The sequence below is a fragment of the Aquila chrysaetos genome, chromosome 7, assembly GCF_900496995.4.
Source record: "Aquila chrysaetos chrysaetos chromosome 7, bAquChr1.4, whole genome shotgun sequence".
Taxonomy (NCBI): Eukaryota; Metazoa; Chordata; class Aves; order Accipitriformes; family Accipitridae; genus Aquila; species Aquila chrysaetos.
The window spans coordinates 46880245-46896712 of NC_044010.1; the positions used below are offsets into that span (position 1 = coordinate 46880245).

The 16468-nt window shown below is 39.6% G+C and overlaps 1 protein-coding gene across 8 annotated transcripts in view; it reads left to right on the forward strand.

Annotated features, from left to right (window-relative positions):
- The window catches only part of SH3KBP1 (SH3 domain containing kinase binding protein 1), a 225589-nt gene that overhangs the window by 136827 nt on the left and 72294 nt on the right, over positions 1 to 16468 (forward strand). The window lies entirely within an intron of this gene.

Here is a 16468-nt window from a genome sequence, read left to right on the forward strand (position 1 = left end):
TTTTTTTTCTTTTGCCGCACACCAGAAAGTGAATTCTGGTGAGGGTAGCTGCCTGCAAGAACTGTTACTTTGCTTAAAGATTTACTCCTCTGTTCCTACCTTCATCTGTTTAATTGGCCTTTTTTTCCTGAGAAAATACTAATTTAGAGAGCAAGACTGGAGAGGCTTTTCAGGTTTTCAGTTACTCACATTATGGTAAAAAAAAATTGCTAATTTTTATATAAACTAAGAGGGAGATACTGTCACTGTGCCATCAGTTTGCCAAAAAAAAAGGAAGCTTTACTAAATATCTAAATACCTCAACTTAGTACTGGATTTGTTGACTTAAAGGATGCTTTCAAAAATCACCTAGCTTTGTTTAAAGGGATTTGTAAAAGAGAAAGCATATTTTTTATGGGTTTGTTCTACGTGACATAAAAAGAAAGTCCTGAGATGGACACATGGGGAAAAAATTTACTTTCTGACAAATTGAAACAGACCATCTTTTTAAAGAGCACTCTTTGTTCCAGAGCCTCCAAAACTATCACTAAGTAATTTAGAAACAAAGAAGCTAGAAAGCAAAATGAGATGCTTCTAATAAACTGGAGGAGGCAAGCTTTAAAACAAAAAAAGGGATTGATCACTCTAACTTATGTTCACTAGATAAATAAACAAAAAAGGGCATTGTTTCCTAATGAAGTAACAACTAAAGAAAAATCTGCGAACTCCTTCCTTTAAGTGAACAGTTAGATTTGCATAGGGTTACTGATACACTGAGAAGTGCTAGGAGGCTTCCACAGCCTGGAGTTCTGCTGTGGGCATAGTTACGTGATGCATTTTCTTTGGCTCCACGGTGATTTTAAGAAGCTCCTGGGCAGCTGCTCTTGTTCCCTGGTGCCGCAGCTTCTCATCTTTTGAGCTGTGCTTGTCCAGTTGCCTGTAGAACCAGGCACTACAAGAATTACATCTTTTGGCCCGCAAAGCTTTTGGTTTTTAACCTAGGTCATTTCAGTGACCTGATTCATAGCTCAGCACCTACCCCCACATCCACCCTGAGTTACAGGGGTACAGGAGAAGGGGAGATCCTGCAGAGGCATGCTGGAAACTTCCGAAGTCAGTTATGCTGAGGGAGATTTGGTTAATATTTTACAGGAGGCTGCAATTGGCATTCTGTACAGGGAGGGTAGTGAAGAGCTGGGGTAATCTAAGTAAAGGTAAAACCTGGACTGTATTACTCCTTGACCATTGCTGACTTCTTCAAAGCCTGCATGGTACCCCGCTTGCCTTCGGGTTCTGGCCGGGCTTATTAACTCACGTGCGGGGCTTTGTTAACTAACGTGCAGGGCTGGGAGCAGCTGAGCTGTATTCCAATGGCACCTCGTCACAGAACCCCCCCGGGATACAAGACAGGGACAGGTCAGGCCTGGGGGTGTTCTCTGAGGGCTAGCTAATGAACCTCCCTCCTTGCCACATCAAGGAATGGGGTAGAGAGCAGTGAGGTCAGCTTTGCGTGGAGCCGTCAGGGTGTCTTTCTGCAGCATGCTTTGTTTGTGACCCTGACAACCTGACAGTGTTCAAGGTGTGACTGGGCTTTATGAAAGCTTTGTAAGTATGCTGAAAAAGAATTTTACCAGAACGTGAACTTGGTTAATAAAAGTTTTCTTTTTTTTTTTTTCCCCACCCTATTGCGGAGGATGTTTGTTTTTATAATTTGATGGCTGCCTGCAATCTTTTCCTGACAAGTACAAGTCTTTCCTTACAAGTCCTGTGTAAGGAAAATTGCTTTGTATATATGAAGCACCTGATAGCAGGCAGACTTAAACTCATGCATGGCTGTACTTAAACCTTTTGGGTTTTTTTGGACTCGGGACCTAAAAAGTCCTGTAGCATCAGGAAATGTGTATTTTAATAATGCAGGTCTACAAAAGGTGAGTTTTAAATTATTAATTTCTCACATCTAGGTATGTAACAGAAATACATGGTGCAGGAAGAAAATCATGTAAGATAAACACACTATTATAATTTACATTATAATAGTATTTATAATTGGTATGTAACATAAGCACTCAGTTGTAAGGTGATGCATATATAGGCACTGACCAGAATTCAAGTGTTGCACGAAATTCAGTTCTCTTGAGTCTCATATATGCAGATTAGAATTTACAAGTGATAAGGCCCTGTAAATGCCACATGAAGGATTTCTTGTGTCTGCAGTTTACTATAATTGTAGCTATCTCTACAGTAGTGATTGTAAATGGGAACTGATTAAAATGAATTACGTATCCCTTGAACTTTGGAGTCCCTTGTTTTAATGTGAAGTGTTCGCAAAGTGCTTATGAAGTGGCCTTCGTTCCCTGAAGGGAAGTCTTACTCCACTTTACAATAATGAGAAGTCTTACCTTTGTTTTTCACAAAGAACAAATATTTGTGCAGCATAAGTCAATAGGTTTGTTACCCAGCCAAAAATTGAATATAGAATTTTCCGGAAAATTCTACAATTTTCCATCCTACCCACAGACCTTCCTTCTGATGTCTTCAGATTTCTCTTAAAGTTGGCACGTTTAGTGGAAAATAATGGCTTCATTTTTGTAAACTCAATCCATTATTTGTGTTTCAAGTGTGTAGATAACTAAAAGCAACACTTCTTTGCTGTCATTGCATTTTTCCTGTATAGGGTCAGGATGGTTAACCTTTGAGCAGTGCCGTTCAGAGGCTTCAGCACTGTGGTCTTTGCCTACTCATAGCACCAAAATGTGATTCACTGAAACAACATTCGGTTACGACTGCAGAACATTAACCTCCCCAAATACTTCTCTCCTGGCTGCAGGAGATTTTTCCCTCGTCATTGCCATGTTCTTTGCCATTTAATGCTGGCTGAGTGCAAGAGAATCCTGCATTAAGTTTGCTGTTCCAGGCAAGGTCACATTTAGGTTGAGAGCTCTGCATACTGGATCAAAAGTGTTGCAATGTATGATGCAGAGTGCCAAATCAGTACAAATTTTTCCCTAGCAATATCATTTTTAAAGGGATCTTTGCCCTGGTATGTGCCTTGCTTGTTTACAGGTAGCCTCAGTTTTTCAATAACTTGTAATCTTTTGAAGAGGCAGAAACAATGCTTTCCTCAATTCCTTCCTTTTTTTTTTTTTTTTTTTTAATTCTTTCTGAAGTTTGGAGACCCTAAAACTCTTTCTGTTGCTTCTTCTTGATGCAGTTGTTGATGAAACATTTTATATATTACTGTAATGAAACTGTTACCTCTTTGATTTAAAAGATTTCCTAACAACTGCTGATTTTTTTTAAAGCATCAGCAAATCACTGTGAGGATTTTATAATGTGGGATTATTCAGAACAAGATACTTCCCATGGAGAATGTCAGTCGCATTTGCAGAAGAATCAACAGGGTCTCATTTTGTTGGCGTTATCTCTTTGTGTTCTTATGTGTTTGCAATTTTATGAATCATAAGTTTAGATCGTATTTCACATAGAGGTGATATGAATTATTGGGGTGTTAAGTTAAGAGGGCTTTTACACAAATATTGGCAGGAGTATGAGGGCAGAAGGGATTGCTGCCAGTTGAGCGGAAGCAGATGCCATTAGGCTCTCCTGTAAATCACCAGGCAGTTCGATGTGCTCCAAGTGTTAGCCCAGTGGTAACGATGTAGGATATAGTGGCCCTTGTCTTTTAAGGTGATCAATAAACTCTCTAACTAAAGGAAAAACTGAGGAATTGCGTGAAAACCCATTGGTTTTATTGGTGTGGAGAATTCATTGCTTTGCTGTTCTTTGCTCTAAAAATCACAGAAGCAGATTATTCTAGGGTAATTAATGATGCGATTCTGGGAGTTTAATCTGAGCAGTGCCATCAGAGCTGTGCTTTTTAAAAAAAATAATCAAATACTTATGCTTTGTAGTCCTTTTCTGTGCCTGTTTGCGTTGATGAATGGACTACTGGCCATGTATAACTAGAATCAGATTCCTGAGGCTTGGATCTGTCAAATTCCCATTAACGGTGGGTGTAAGTGAACTAATTTACAATGCTGCACGTGACTGAAGACATAGCTTGCTGACAGGTGAATTTTTAGGAGAAATACAGTATGTGTATAGGCATGTCGAGTCTCCTGAGAAAATCCAGTGTAACACTGTTAAAGTAGCACAAGTTTTATGGTCAAATAGAAGTGCCTGTGTCATATGTCCTCATTCTGCTTGTGCAGCTTCAAGACATTTGAACAGGTGTTTATGCTTACTTCTTTTTTCCTTTTTCATTTTGTAGTAGCTTATCTAAACCTTCTGTTTCTAGGTTGGACTTCCTTCCGATATGATCTATGTGTGCTTCCGTTGTTCTAACAAGCTATCACTTTTTCCTCTCCTGTATCTGAAAATAAACCTCTAGAAGTGTAGGAAAATTAATTCAACCAATATATTCTAGTCTGAGTTAACTGTATTGGGCTGGTCTGTGAGTTGAGGCTTCAGCTGGAAATGCTGAAGACCATAATAGGTGAATACAAAATAAAAAGTCTTAAAAAGCCATTTTTATCTTTCTGAAAACTGCCCTTACTTCAGAAGAGACTATTGAGGGTATTTTTTACGTTTTCCGTTTGAGATATATTTGTAGTTTTCTACAGGCAAGGCTTTCATAGATGGCTAGCAGTGGTGAATTTGAGCAGAGCTACATTTCATTAACAGCCTTTGGTGAGGTCACGTTAGTGTTTGCCAGAATTTAATGTAAATTTTATACTCAACCTGGGGAATATTGCAGCCACTGTAATGATTTAATATAAAGGGGAGGCTGTCGTGGCTCTAGATCCAGCAACTTGTAAGATCTAGTTAACTGGTGTTTAGGGATCCTTCTCACTGCAAAACACTGAATTTATACAGAAATTTTTATTTCTGTATATATTCAGTATGTTTGGGAGAAGAAAAATAGAGAAGAAATAATGGAAGTAGACACAAGAGCTATAAGGGCTAGAAGCTCATGTCAATTATTAAGTCCACCTGTCCGTTGCAATAAGACAGAGATTTGTAAACTCTGAGACTGAGCGCTTGCAAGGTCTGAGTTTCTGTTTTGAGCCGGTGAGCTCGGGACCCGTTGCGCTGGCAGTCACACCTTTCCCACCCCTGCTCTGTCAGTTCCTGCCTGGTTGCTCGCAGAAAACTTTTTTCCCCCCTTAATTTTCAGTTGTCATTTAAAAAGAGCTCTGCCAGCGCTGCCCAGCGCACCCGTGGTGCGATGCCAGCGCCGGCCGCGGGTGCTGCGCGCGTGCCGCCCTTGCCTCCCCACGGCATGGCTCGCTGCTACTTACTTTTCCCCTCCGATGCCTTTGGAGGTGCTTGCTCCCCTAACAGAAATGCTGAAGCCGGTGTTCAAAATACCGAGAAAATGAAAAAATGGATGCGAGCAAACCCACCTGGTACTGAATGCAAACGCTATTAAAAACGCCTGCTGAGGCGGAGGGCGTGCGGTGTGAGCACCGCGTGCGTGTAGCACTTTGCACTTGAAAGCACGGGTTTCTGGCGTTGGTTTATTCAGAGACAGCCGTCGGCGATGGCGCGGCGGTCGTGGCGAGCATCGGCAGCGCGTCGAACTCTGTGTAGGAGCGGGGGGAAGCACTCAGCTGTTCTAGCAGCATTTGTGGTTTGCTTTGAAGTTGCTGTCTGCCGTAGTCTGGCATCCCTGCCCTAACCGTTCCTTGTCGTGGCATCTTGTGAGGACAGCTACAGGGGAAGAGGGAGCCTGGCCCCTTCTGCAATTGTCATGAGAGCAAGGTCGCCTGCAGCAGGGGCTCGTTCCTGCGCCGGTGTAACTCCCCATTGAGTTCAGTGTGGAAACAGGATTTATGTGTTTCTTTCATTATGCAAAAAAATAGCACGCGTTTGCAAATGGTGGCTGACGTTCATGAGGCGGTGTGGACATTATAAATAAATTCTTTAGGCGATTGTTACCCTTTCTGGAGTAGCTAATTCACGGGAATAAGAGGGAAGGGTAGGGGAAATATGGTTGGCTCGTGAAATGAGGGACAGTCGAAAAGCAGCACGCCCCTTTTGGGGAGGCTGGTTCAGAGCAGGACATGGTACCGAGGGAATAGAACGGGAAATGCAAAATTAAGTTTAAAGAGAGGAAGAAATTCGATAACCTTGGCTGGCAGTGAGTCTCTGCTGAGTCACTGAACTGTGCTGCGTGAGTGAAGAGTGACTCCTGATCTCCTGTATGCTTCCTGCCCTTCCCTGCTATCCCCTTAGATATCTGTGCTTGCTCGTTTTCTCAGTTTGGTTTGTAAAATGTTCAAGCTGCCTGAACAGAGTTGTCCAGGTACTGGTGATGTGGGTCAGGTTTCACATCGGTCTGCACCAGCAGTTTTTGGTGGAGGAGGTTACGCACACAGTGGTTTGTGCTGCTTGTGATGTTTTTAGGTGTTTGTTTTTATTAAAGCAGCTATCGGACTATAAGTGCAAGCTAGCTGTTGTCCAGGCCACAAGACTTTACATGTATGTTGTTGGTCTTTATTCAGAAAAGATTTGTCCATATGAAAGAAACACATCAAGCATACGCATGAAAACATTTTCAACTTCTGTTCCTGACTTAAGCTACTTGAAGAACATCTAAAAATAGAAGCAGAGTAGTATAAGAAGTATTGATAGTACCAGAAGTTACTCTTAAAAGCAACGTGGAAGATCTGCTCTGTTCTCCTGGGGCACAGCACTGGGCTTCTGCCAGCATGGGTTCTCCTGGAGGAGTGCTCGCTGGGAGGGAATACTCCTGGTTTTTCAGTCCTGGTTTTGATTAGGAAATCTTAGGATGCTTCAGTCTGAAAAACAGGATGTGTAGGTTTAAGCTAATGCAATTTTATTTCATAATAGGGAGACAATAAATGTTGCAAGTTGCTCTGGATCGGCTGATGATCGGTAGCTTGCTAATCACAGTAAATCTCTGAATTTCAGTTGAGTCTCTACCATTACCAAGCTTATACCCCGCAAGCATTTTAAAAGAAGAATCGTTAAAAACCCCAAAATGCTGTGCTTTAATAGTTTAAAATAAAGCTGATTTCCTGAGTTCCAGAAATACTTGATGGAGACATAAACTGAATTTCTAGGAAAGATTTGTCTCATGTTTCAACATCAGTACAGAGAAAATGCTTCAGAAAGCTCACAGTACTGACATGCAAGCTAGCTTTTTTTGCTGTCTGATGAGCTTCAAGAGAACTGGATCATGAATTAATATGATATAGTATGTCTAATAATAGCAGTAAAATCTACCTAAGTAAAATCTAATTGATATAGAAAGATTTAAATGAGTGTAATCAAGGATTTAGGAATAAAAAGTTTTATAAACTGTCTTAGTGTTTCTAAGTAAAATGATTTTTTTTTTCTTGCCCCACTTCGATTTTTTTTGATAATATAACTGATTTTTAACTGCTACATCTGAATTGTTAAGTTTTTTAAACTTTGAAAAGATTATAAAAATTCTAATGGAATGACATTTGATATTCTTAGCACACGCAAACTTTGAAAATTAAAAGAACAAATACAGTTATGCAAAGAAATAAAATACCCCACCTGACTTTGGAAATTACACAAATAACTTCAAAAAGACTGATGAATGTAAACCAAACTGAATATAATTGAGTCTTTTCTGGAATGGAAATTAATGATGTATTGTAATGTAACTTTAAAATAATTTGTGATTGGAAAACAGAAATCTTGAGGAAGGAGATTGCAGGCTCAGTATGCCTTCAGACTTTGCTCTGAATCACTCCTGAACCTGTTCTGCAGCATGGTGCAGGCACAGGGAGTGTTGCTGCAAGAGAAGTTGCCTTTTCTGTGAGCCATCATCTTGTGCTCTTTTCCATTCTTTAAAATATCCTGATACTTCATCTGGAGATCTATACTTGCAGTGATAGTCCTACTCAGATCAGTTGTGATTTGCTTTCAGTATAAGGCCAAAGGGCATCTCAGAGACCATCTAATCCAAGCCTCTCAACTGGATTAGGACCAAATATATATGAACAATCCCCAGGGGATGGCTGGTTTTTAGAAAAGCATCCAGTAAAGAAAATTGTGTATCCTCTCATATTCCACTTTTGTAGCAGAAAATATATTGTAATATCCTGGCTCTGCAAAATAACCTTTTTCTTGTTCTTTTTTGTAGGAACCATGTTGAACAATTTGCTGTCCTCCCCTTTAAAATCTACAAAGTTTGTCATGTCCTTCCTTACAGTGGTTCTTAAAACAGAGAGAACCGATTTTTTTGCTTTTATCTTTTTAATGTGTGGGCTCAGAGACTTTTTTCTTGTCCCATAATTGTGTTGGCACTCCCCTGAGAATGCCTCTGTAGAGAATGGGCTGTGTGCATATAGGGAATGTGTTGAGTGTGCCTGAGTATGTCCATAGTAGATGAGTTTGTGTGTGAATGCTTACTGAACAGTATATACGGTCAAATGGGAGTGAGATTGTATAGTGTCTTGTGGCTTGCTTAAATATAAATCTTTAATTTCTTCCAAATTATCTGAGAAGCCCATGGTGTGTTTCCCTCCCCTGCCCTTTTTTCAGTCGCTTTAAAGTTGAACGTTTGTGAGGAGGCAGTATTAAGAATTAATAAGATTTTCGTGGAAGAGCGCATCATCTGAAGTTTCTTGATCATCTTTCTTTAAAAAACAAAAACTGAAACAAAGGCATAGGTGACATGAAATTTCAGCTTTTGTTTTTTTCTTTTTTTTAACAGAGAGACCAGTACACTCAGAATTTGTCATAAGCTCATTTTCCCGTAGAGTTCTTTGCAAGACTTTCTGTCTGGGCTGTTCACAAAAAGTCTGTACATCCTCGCTCACATTGCCTTTCCTAGCTGTCGGTCTTAAGAAGCCAGGAGAGACTAGGCTGGCTTGGGAAAGGAGAGGAAACTTCTCGCTGCGAGTGAGCAGAGGTAGGAAAAGCTCCAGATTTCCTGTGAAATAAACAAGTGGAACCTTTGTTTCCCCGGGATGGCCCGGAGCGTGAGTCAGTGTCAGGGCTGGGCTCCCGCTCTCGCTGAGCTGAGCTCATGCAAGGAAGGGGCAGGACTCCAGGGCTCTTCTTGGACACTTCGAGCTGCTGAAAGGCGGCTTGGCTTCACAATGGGAGAGGAGGTATTTCTTTTACAATTAGTTGGGGTTCTTTTCTGTGGCTGTTTGAAACTGTATCGTAATATATATTCTGCAGAGCACAGGGTTCGACTGCAGGGTTCTTTGGTTCTTCTGCACACTTCGTAGATGCTGGGTAGGGAAAAAGAAAAGGAAGAAAAAGGGTGCTGGGGATCCTGAAGTCCGTTTCTGCTATAGAGGACCGTATTAGAACAGGGGGTTACTTTTGTGTGAAAGCATATTCTGTCCTGGCTCTGTTCAGCTTAAGTTTTTTTCCTTTCAGAGTGTTTGGCCATTAAACTTGCACAGATGTTTTTTATTTCTATATGATTTGGTTTCAATTTTCTTATTCTAAAGAATAATGTAACTTTACAGTTAGACAAGACTAGCTGCACAGTCTTTAGGATGTGTTGCTCTTTCAAATGTTTGCTTAGTAAACAAAAATTCATCCCCCTTCTTTTCCTTCCCAAATGCACTAATAAAACTGCACTTCTTCTTTTTGGCAGAGAAAAGAGGAGGAGCTTTACTGATTCCTCTTCTGAGAGAGGTGACATTTGGAGTCTTTTGTGCAAATGAGGAAAACTGATACGAATAATTTTTGGAGAAAATTATATTGGGATAATAAAATCTAGATGGAAATTATCCTTTCCTTCAAGAAACAGCAAGGAAAACTGGAGTCAACTGGTGCTTGTAAAATTTTATAGAAAGCTGAATGGAGAGACACCAAGTAAACTGTGTAATTATTTGCAGATACTTTGGGGACTTTCAGTAGAAAAATGTAAATTTCTCTCAACTTTGGCTTTTCACAGCTAAAGTCAGTAAGCTGTGTGCAGAAATGAAGCTACAAGTTTTCCGAGTTGCTGCTTCTCTTAGGATGTGCCATGCGTCTTTCTTTTTTTCTGCCTTAAAAAAAGAAAAGAGGAAGGAGGAAAGGAGTAGTGCAAAAGGATCATAGACCAGCCAGGCACTCGGCGGGCTAAAAAGTCTGTAGGCCAGTTTCTAAAATGCCTTTTAAACTCCTTGTTGCATGTGTTTCTATAGGAGGTCAGTGGCGTTTTCTGTTCTAAGGTAGTTCTTAGATACTACGGGCATGAGCTTATATTACTACAGGTAGTTGACCAAGTGCTTCCTAAAAACCTCCCAATAAAAACCAAGGGGGGGAGAGAGGACTCAGCTCCTGGGGAAGAAGTCCTGACGCTGCAGCGACTGGTAGCCAAGCGGGGGCTGCTGGTGCCTGCTTTCTGCTGGGCGCTGGGCCACTTGCCACGCACTGGCCACCCAAAGAGCGGCAGCCGTCCCTCCATACGTACGGCTGGCAGCGGCTTCTGCAGCAGTCTCTGTGCCTAAAGCACTTGCCGAAAAGAAAAGCTGAAACACTTGACGTTAGTCATTCTCCATTTGTGTTTCCAGTTTCGGAGCTTCATTCAAAGGAGGAGAGATGAAATTCCAGTCAGTTGAAAGAGAACTGGATGGAGATGCTAATGCATTTTGCGTTGTCACTTGTTGCTCTGTGGTTTTCTCTGTAAGAGTTTAAAATATCTCCCTGTTTTGCCTCAGTAACTTCTGTCCTGATTTCAGTGATGCAAAGTGGGAAAAAATAGCACTAAAAAATGAAAATTAAAGATAATCTGAGGAGAAGAGAAGAAATAAAATGCCAAAATGGAAGAAATATTTGCTGTCAGCACTAAGTCTGGGACTACCTGCATGACAGTGTGGGTTTGGTCTTTTTTTTTTAATTATTGAATTTGAAAAATATTATTAAACAGCTACTTGGCAGTTTGTTGTCAGCATCATAACTTTCACAAAAGACCAAAGAAGTATTGTTGCCACTTTAAAAAAGGAAGATATTAAGGAAGAACCATTCCCTGCTTAATGTTTTCCTAGAATTTTTTTTTTTTTTTTTTTTTTTTTTAGAGAGGTGAAAGTTGCTACTAGGCTTTCCTTACTGCTGCACGAGGAAGTGGAGGTCCATGTAGCAGTTGTAAGGTTCATTAATTTTTGTAAAAGAGGGAGGTTTCATAACAGCAGTGTCTAAGCTGGATGGTACAATCTGGATCATGCTAGTTACCAGCTGCAATCTAGACAGGCACAGTTCTCCTGGGAGAGTAGGAAGGAATTTCATTCACTCAGTGCAGTCTGCCTAAAGGATTCTTCCTAGAGGAGATAGAAATTAACTGTGAATTGCAATCTGCAAACGGTAAAATTCCTGGTGAGGATTGCAAGGGGACATGATCCTTTACATTTGTGTAAGCCACAGTCAGTAAAAGGGGAAAATGAAGAATAAATAAAGCAGCAAAAAAAGAAGACTTATCTGCTCACCAAAATACTTAACTTTTGTTACAAAAGCATATTCTAGCACTGCAAATCTGCAGCTTGAGGAAGAGAGAAAATGAGCTTGTTCATACAGCTCATTTTGATGTACACGCTTTCAGTGCTTTGAGAGGAGGCAGTTGGGAGTGTGCTGTGTGGGATTCATTCTGTATCTGCTTTTTTTATTTAATTTGCTAAAGCATTTTTACTCATCAGTGATTCTAATATGTCTGGCTCCATTTGTTTCAGCAGCATCTGCCTAATCTAAACTCTTACATTGACTTTCTCACTATTAACCTTTTAGGAAGGCAGATTTTTAGTTCATTAATGGTTTGAAATAGACAGCCTGGCAGCATCAAATGTCGGGATTCCAAATTTTACAGAAATATGAATGTTATAAGGTGTGTGAGTTAAGACACATGGGTTTCTCTCCTGTCCAGCACATCAAGCATACTGGTAGAAAGAAGCCTCTCTACTGTCCTCCCTGCCCATAATTTGAAATTTTAAGAACTTGTCAAAATATGAAGTTACAACAGCTTTAGAGTCTGAACTCGCCTGCCGGTAGAACAGGTTTAACTGTGGAGAAGAGTGATGTAAAAGCAAAGTGTGCATTCTTCTGCTCTCCAAGCTACCCAGAGTTTTAATGGAAATGATGTTTTACTGTTCATATTCATGTTTTTGTTTCTACTCCCTTTTCCATCCAAGAAGTTAAAAAAAAATTTTTGCATTGCATATTTTACCTACTTATTTCTTTGAATGTTATTTGAGATAGCACATACTTCTCTGGTGACTTGCATAATGCTAATGAAGATATTCTTCATCTGTGGTTTGTAGACTGCTGGTGGTCTGCTAAACACCTGGTAGTTTTAGTGCATGGATAGCTGGATGGGACATTTGGTGCTGGCTCAGGTCGTTTCGTAATGGAGCTCAACAGCTGGAAGCAAGAACTAAAGTAATTTTCCATTTAAGCAGTTCTGAAATCGCTGAGGAGATGTTTTGTAGTTGTAAATGGGAAGTTAGGAATCTGTGAAACAGTCTCTCTAATTAGATGTCTTCCCCACTATGAAGGTTTGAGACTCTCCTTTTAATGCAAAAATATAAATTACATGAATGTGGAGGATATAAACAGTTACAGTTACAGCTCAGCATAAACATCAATATCATTACTGAGGAAGCAGTATGTATTCATACACTGAAATATTGAAATATTGTGCGTCTGAAGACATCTTAAATCTATAGCAGTTTCTCAGGGAAAGTCGGAGATAGTTAAAGCCTTTTCAGACTGCTTGACAGAATCGAATTTATTCAGGGGGTTGGTAAGTTGTTATGAGCGCTTCACCGATAGTGTTGCAGTAGATGTGGTAGACGTAGCGCACCTTACAGCTCAGAAAAAGTCTGAGATGGCTAAAGAGGAAATGCAAATATGTATTTCTGTACTGTGGGTTTGTCTTTTTCATACAATAGCTGACTGTCAATACAGTGTTTGCTTTTTATATTTAGACTCATAGTGGGTTTCTCTGCTTCTGTGATAACTACAAAAGATGGCCCAGGAAAGCAGACTTGCATATGCCATAAAGCATTTTTTAGCTCAGAAATTTCTCCATTGAAAATTTCTTTAGTGGCCTACAAATCAGAGGATTTAAATGAACCTTTAAGAGTTACTGCTTTATAATTTTGAAGACTTTTCTAATGACTTTCTCTTATATCTTTGTTCTCCCTATGGTTTTGCTTTCCTTTTAACTGAAAAACTTAGTTTCTTTGATAATGTTCGGGGGGAGAGAGGATTTGGAGTAATCCTTTGAAGTTTCCCTTGTGTAATCACTTCGGTTTTTTGTCACCTTGCTTTATTTAGATTTACTTTCCGAAATGTATTGTGTTCAATATTTCACTTCCATACGTTAAAGAATGATATTTTCAGGAAATTGGAAGATCCTGAGACATCTGTAGTTCAGATCAGAACCGTGCCTGCGCTGGTATCATGCCTCCAAACAGAGGTCAATACTGGAAGCCTGGGGAAGAGTGGGAGAACAGAGTAAACATACAGAGAAATTCTTGCAGTGAGTCTTCACGGCCTCTAGTCATTTTGAACTGTGTGTTTAATAACCCTAAGGGATTTTTTTTTTCCTCATCAACTCGAGTGGTCACATTTTCATTGCACGTAACATGCTATGTCTGTAACTCCTGTGAAAGAGTTCCACTCAGCTGGGTCACACACTGTGGGAAGGAGTTACCTCCCTTTGTTTTGAACGTGGTACCTGCTAATTTCATCTGATAGCCCTTAATTTTTATTACTGGTAGAGATAATGAGTGAGTCCTCCCTAACTACCTTCTCAATGCCCCACCTGATTTTTATAGACTTGTGTTAAATCACCCCTGTGAATCTTTTTTTCCAGAAGGAGGAATCTGTTCCATAGGTTTGATCGTTCTTGGTGGCTTTCTGTCTTTTCCAGTTCCTTTAGGGACTGAGGTGGGTTATGTGTGAGGGGGAAAGGAGGTGAGAGCTGCACACAATGATCTAGGTGTTGGATGGATTTATACAGCGTTTCAATAGTGCTTTCCATTGCTCTTTATTGCTTTCCAAAGTATTAACAGCTGTGTGTTTCAAAGCCCATCATTTCTGTCTCAAGATAGAAGTTTTCCTCCAAATGTGTCATTTTACTTCTATCTGAACTGAGTTTCTGTCTTTCCCCTTTTCTGGATCATCTGTGAACATGTGGAAAACAAGAGCCTTGATCTAGATCCCTGAGGGACTCCACTGGTCACCATGACGAAATCCTGCCTTTTGTTTCCTGTCTTTTAATCAGTTACTTATCCAAGTTAATCTTTTTTAAAAAGGATGAACAGTAAATTCTTTTTAATCTCAGTTTTTAGTGTGCACTTAGGTCACAGTTCAATCTTCAGGAGCCAGGACCAGCAAGTTTTTTATTTGTGTGTTTTAATGAAAATTGCTGTGAATTGGCCATGCAAAGTAGAAAAGGTCATGCTGGACTTGCATAAAGACAGCATTGTACTGCTGTAACACCAGTATTTATTGATTAGATAGCTGGGTTTATAGATTTATTGACAGACCTAGAGATAGATAGATACATATGGAGACAGATAGAGAGAGAGAGAGATAAAGACAGACCTATAGATAGATTAGCTGGCTGCTCTCCAGGCAGGTAATATGCATGGACTACACAACTAAAATATTTAAAAATAGCAAGTATCATGGGATTCCGTTGACTGAATTTAGATGTCTATGATGTTGCTAGTACTCAAGGTTTCTTCACAGTCTGTAGACTAGAAGGCATTATTAGGATGTGACCTTTCTTATCCCAAAGGAGAAGTCCAGATGAATTACATGCTAAAAGGGCTGTCTACCTCCAGTAACAGAAGGGAAGCCTGCAGCCACTGGCCCATATGTGCACATCTGGTTCATAGCTGATGTTTAAGTGAAATGAACTCCATCTTGAATAACTACTTCAGAATGACAACATATCGTCGTTTTACATCTCAGTGACAGAACCAGCTGAATGCCATTGTACTGAGAAGTATAACCAGATTACATGTAAAACATGATAGACTCATGTAGTTATAACACAGCAGAAGTGAGGGTCTGTATGAAACCCTAAATTTTAAGATTTCCTAGCTTTTGAATGGCTAAGTAAGAAATTGTGCTAAATGATCATTAAAGTAATAAGTAATTGTGAATAACATATTAAATAGATAAAATTTGATTAATACAAGATAAAAACAATAATATAAGTTTAATTGCAGCACCTAGTGCTTTCTCCTAAAAAAAATCCACACCTGGAAAACATACCAAAGAACTTATTACTCTGACCTTTGCTTCTTATTCATTCTCCCTTTTTCTTTTAAAGAACTTTTTCCTGAAAACAAATTAGACATTCAGTTGTTGTTATCAAATAAAATGTGAAGGAGTAACAAACTCTGAGCCATCAAGGAATGTCAACATACATTGATTAAATCATCCTGGCCTTCCTTTCTCCCTCCCTTTTCTGCTCTATGTAATACTTCACAGTGGTATGCCAAAGGTAGTACAGGCTTGCCATTTTGTCTTTATTTTGCCATGAAGTTTCAGAACCACATAAATCATTCCTTGTCTATCCCGGTAAGTGATTTTCTAGGTCTTCTCTGAATGTCATTTCCAAACACTTTTTGATGTAATTAAGTAAAGCGCCAGTAACTTCTTTTATTAAATATTTCAGAAATAACAGTTATTTTGAAAAATAAAATAGGTTTTAATTAAAACAAACATGACTATTCCTTAAGTATTCAAAGCATTTTTTCTTAGACTTGATGTAGCTTAAGCAGTTTAACTGATGACAAGAGGTAGTTCTGCTTCTTTTTTCCAATTGTAAAAAAGAGGTGCATCAGAAGAATAATCATCAGTGATGAATCAGGAAACAAAGCCCCAGCAAAATCATGTTTTGTTCTAAAATTTCCCTTGTTTGGGGACCTCTGTGCTGTTTCCTTTGCTTTGTTTACTTTCTTGCTTGTCTGCTTGGATTCCAGTGCCATGACAATGGATGACAGATACAGCAATTGTAAGATGCTCTGACATTCAGTACTCTATTTCTAGGGCACCAAGTGAACTGAGTGTGGTGTAATGTAATCACAACCTGTTTACCATTCTCTGGAATGAGAATTAGAGTATTGTAGTAGGATTTAGACTGACATGCTATTTTTGTTGTTGTTCCCCCCCCCCCCCCTTTTTTTTTGCATTCAAGAAATAACTTTTGTATTTGGTAAAAACATATCAGTTTCTCTGTGAATACGAGAAAACATTTTTCTCCCAGATACCTTTAATTTTTCTGCATATGCATCCTGATTCCAAAAGCCTTTAAAATTCAAGCAGGATATACTTGTTGACTACTTGAACATTGCTTTCCTCTAAAGCAGTGCTGGCGTAGTAGCCAGTTCCCAGAGGACTGATATTCATGAAGAGAGTTACGAGGCCTCCACCTCTTCACTGTTGACTTCAGACAACTTGTCTGCTTTGTCCAAACTTGTTAATTGTGGCAAGAGTCATGCTGATGGCTGAAATTATGTCAATTTTCAAGGAG